Raw genomic sequence first — 5,000 nt, forward strand, 5'->3', positions numbered from 1 at the left:
CTTGGTGGGGGATTGAGGTAGGAGACTCGAGTAATGGACACAGGTAGGGCAGTAAGTTAGGAGAGTCAGGTAACTGAGACTCATGTAGGGAAAGCGGAGAAGGGACTCGGGTAAGGTTCCCCAGAGAGGAGAGTCAGGTAGGTGACTCAGGAAGGGAAGTCAGTTAGAGTACTCGGGAATGAGACTCGGGTATGGGGCTCAAGGAAGGGGGGGCTGATAGGTGACTCAGGTAGGAGACTCAGGTTAGAGGAGTCAGTTAGGGGACTTGGGTAGGGGACTCAGGCAGGGGAGACAGAAAAGTGACTCATATAGGAGACAGGTTGGAGACTCGGGTAGCTTGGACTTGCCCTCTACTCTTCATGTCTAGGGGACAATTCCTAAAGCCTGAAGACTCTTTGTAGAGTGGTTCCGATAATAATGTAAAGCTCTATGTGTGTGACTGAGATGAATAACGTGTGTGAGGAGAGAGTGATGACATGCACATGTAGATTTAGTGCAGCACACTAAACTAGAAGGTACAACATTACATTAGTTGTAGTGGTGTTAGCATCATAGCTAAAAACTCCATATTATGATAGTTCCAGGTTGTGGAACAAGGTCATGAGTATAAACAGTACAGAGTAACAGAGTCGTCAAGACTGGACTCCTGCAAATGCAACACACTGCTGGCGGGTCTACATATGAACGCAATCCGTCTTCTGCAAATGACCCATAATGCAGCTGCACGACTTGTTTTCAACCTGCCAAAGTTCTCCACATCACCACACTGCTGTGTTCCTCCTCTCGCTCCTGTAGCTGAACACATCAGATACAAATCACTGAGGCTGGCCTACAAAGCCACAAACAGACCATCTCCCTCTTACCCCAAAGCCCTCATCACTTCTCACACTGCACCTCACACCCTCAGATCTACACCACTGCCCCACTGGTCCCACCATCTCTCAGGGTAAGAGGGACATTTACTACAAGACTCTTAACAGGTAGCCAGTGTAGAGATGATAACATTGGGGTTAAAGGTCATACTTTCTTGTCCTAGTGAGAACTCTGGCAGCTGCATTTTGGACTAACTGTAACCTATTTATTAAAGATGCAGGACAACCACCTAGTAATGCATTACAATAGTCCAGTCTAGAGGTCATGAAGGCATCAACTAGCTTCTCAGCATCAGATACAGACAGGATGTTTCTCAGCTTGGTGATATTTCTAAGGTGAAGAAGGCTGTGTTTGTAATATGGTGATATGAGATTAAAGACAAGTTACTGTCTAATAAACACCAGGGGTCTCATTTATAAAACTGTGTGTAGGATCCTTACTAAAAGTTTACGTATGCCCAAAAGCCAAAAATGGCGTACGGCAAAATAAATTGCGATTTATAAAACCGTGCGTACACACACCTGTAAATGTTCCCTTTATAAATCACAGATCACCCGCAGATGTGCGTACGTGAACCAGCCTCAGATCCCGCCCTGTACACGCCCATTTTTAACCATAAATAGTCAATGCAAATCACTGCGCGGGCACGAGAGTGATCGTTATAATGAGTTTCCTCTGCGCTCTGTGTGTTTAATAATGGGGTGAGGAGCAGCGTCTCAGGGGTAGTCACTGTCACCTGTAGGTTATAATTACATTAAAAACAACATTGTTACAGTTTCTACTTTTTAATACTGTTAAACTCACCAAGAAGCCAGCCATCACGTACTGCGCCTGCATTTAGTCTGTTCCCTACACTGTTATGTGTCAAGATAAAGGAATCATGTGTTGAACCAGGCCAGCGTGCCACAATGTTTGTGAGGGTCGTGTTGGAGTCACATATGATTTACACATTAATAGAATGCACATGCTTTCTGTTAACATAAGCAAATTCATTTTCAGATGGTGCCCTTATAGCAACATGAGCGCAGTCAATTGTGCCGATTACATTTGGGAAACCAGACAAAGCTGCAAATTGCATTGTAATTTCGGCCTCACACAGTGTAGGGGAACCTGATGTATCTCACACAGTGTAGGGGAACCTGATGTACCTCACACAGTGTAGGGGAACCTGATGTATCTCACACAGTGTAGGGAAACCTGATGTATCTCACACAGTGTAAGGGAACCTGATGTATCTCACACAGTGTAGGGAAACCTGATGTATCTCACACAGTGTAGAGGAACCTGATGTATCTCACACAGTGTAGGGGAACCTGATGTATCTCACACAGTGTAGGGAAACCTGATGTATCTCACACAGTGTAGGGGAACCTGATGTATCTCACACAGTGTAGGGGAACCTGATGTATCTCACACAGTGTAGGGGAACCTGATGTATCTCACACAGTGTAGGGGAACCTGATGTATCTCACACAGTGTAGGGGAACCTGATGTACCGACTACCCATATTAAGTATACCATTCCAAACGACAGATATCATGGCACTCAGGGACGGCTGTGATATACCAGACCTACAGGGTGAGATGATAGATTCCAATAGAATTATTTCATATACAAAAAGGTTTTAGACACAAAGTTGAGGATTACTTATAGTTTTTTTTATATAAATAATTTACCTGTCTGCCAATTCCTGCTGGAAACAGCCGGTTGCCAAGAACCCCAGAGTGGTGAGGACTTGTATTTGGACTGGGATGGCATGGTTCCGGTGTGTTGCCCTCTCTAATACTGGACCCAATTCAACACATATATCTAAGAGCACAGCTCTAGGGAATCTAAATCGGCTTATTAGCCAGTCATCATAATGGGCCAGGAAATCATCATGGTCCCTGAAAACTCGTTCTCTCCTTATTCTCCCATTGCGTAATCCTCCAACAGTGCCAGCAGTACCATCATGAAGCATTACATACCGGGTCACCGGAGGATTTATAATAGTTAGGACCGATGATGAGGAGCGATTGTGCTTCATGACTGTATTTGCAGACTTTGACATTTTATGATATATGTACATTAAGGAAAATATTTAGTTTGTACACTGTGTTCTGTAGTTCTCTAATAAAAGGGTATTTCATGCTATTCTGTATGACATGTAGTCGCGCCATCTCCTCCTGCGCTCCCGTTGTGGACAATGTGACTGTAAGGCAGCGCTGATTATCCATTCGTTCATTCATCTTCTACTGCTTATCCGAACTACTCGGGTCACGGGGAGCCTGTGCCTATCCTCAGGCGTCATCGGGCATCAAGGCAGGATACACCCTGGATGGAGTAGCTGTAATGGGTCTGTCTGTGTTTTCCCCTTGTTTCTGTCTGCCGTCTCTCCCTGGTATTAATTGTTTTGCTCCGCCCACTCATTGCTCACCATGGACACTAATCACATTCCATCTCTTCCCCAGGTGTCTTGTCTTTGTCTCTAATCGTCTCTGCTTGGTTATTGGCTCCTGTCCACTATATCTACTCTGTCTGTTCACTTCCCTGGTGTTGGTCGTTGTAGGTGTTTGGTTCATGTTGTTCTCTGTTCCTGTTCCGTGTCCTGATCTGTTTTGCCTGCCCGTATGTTTGTTTCTTGTTTTTGTCCAGTAAAGTCCTATCTGCATTTGGATCCTCTCTTGCCTTTTGTTTCACCGTGTGACATCCTGACAGTAGCGCTGATTATTATTATTATTATTATTATTATTATTTTATTTTTTAATACATTTTGAATTACCTTTGGATTTTACTAGATGTATGTGGCCTAAAACAATCAGCATTAATAACACTGTTGGATGTAATCTTCATGATAATGTGGATATAACGTATGAAATGGAGTGAAAATTAAATGTCATTAATTCTGATGGGGCCTGAAACCTGACTGAAACTCTCCTGTAAGAAGGAGCTCAGTTGAACAGACAACCTTTTATAGTATTTTAGACATAAATGAAAGGTCTGTAATCGGTCTGTAATTATCTCATCCACATGAGAGATGATCCTAAAGAGCGGTGATGAAAACTTCTGCACTCGAGTCATTCTCACTTCAGCCGGACGATTTGTCTTTCTCCTTCCTTTCTGTGTGTTTTCCTGCTGACACAGAGATATTTCATTGTTTATCTCGTTCAGAGACGAGACGCAGCTCCCTGCAGGAGCTGCACTTATTTTATTAAAATCCTGCGCCGACACCAGCACTCGCTTGTATTTATTACCACCTTCAATAAATAACACAGCTGCTTTATAAATACAGGAAAGATAAATTTAACATTTACAAGCCCCGTTGGACGAGAGTCTGTGTGCTAGTTAAAGCACAGACAATCTCCTCTGTGGGGTTTTATCATTTATGGCTCCGTTCCATAGACTAGTGTTCAATACAAGTGTCCTAGATTCAACACTAATAATAATGAGTGTAAAGAAACCAGTGAGAGTCGAGCTAACACATTCCAGGAGGGTCTGTCAGATAACAGGCTATGAGATTACATCAATTCTCCCCTTGCTCCCTCCATCACACACACACACACACACACACACACACACACACACACACACACACACACACACATTAAGGGTAGATATTAAATGTCACATTTGTTAAATTAAACATATTTGTGTGTGTGTGTGTGTGTGTGTGTGTGTGTGTGTGTGTGTGTGTGTGTGTATGTTTCTGTGTGTGTGTATGATTGTGTGTGTGTGTGTGTGTGTGTGTGTGTGTGTGTGTTTGGGTGTGTGTGAGAGACTCACAGGTGAATGTTTAACTGCAGGCTGCTGAACTCTCAGTATGAAGTCATGTTGTGTCAGAAGCTGAAGAGCAGCAGATCCACAAAGTTACAGTGTGAGAGATCAAAGGTCAAAATGGAGCAGATGGAGCTCAGTGTTCTGCCTCTGTAATACAGGAGAAGAACAGAGAGAGAGAGAGAGAGAGAGAGAGAGAGAGAGAGAGAGAGAGATAACCCGCAGCAATAGAAACAAAAATAAATAAACAAAATAATAATCGGTAAAATAAATAAAATGTTTTGATGTGAAAGTCCTGATATTAAATAAATTCTCAAGGTGCTTCACATAAAAAAGATGGAGAAGAATTAAAACCTTTCAGAAATAACAGCAAT

The sequence above is a fragment of the Tachysurus fulvidraco genome, chromosome 1 (assembly GCF_022655615.1).
Source record: "Tachysurus fulvidraco isolate hzauxx_2018 chromosome 1, HZAU_PFXX_2.0, whole genome shotgun sequence".
NCBI classification, from domain to species: Eukaryota; Metazoa; Chordata; class Actinopteri; order Siluriformes; family Bagridae; genus Tachysurus; species Tachysurus fulvidraco.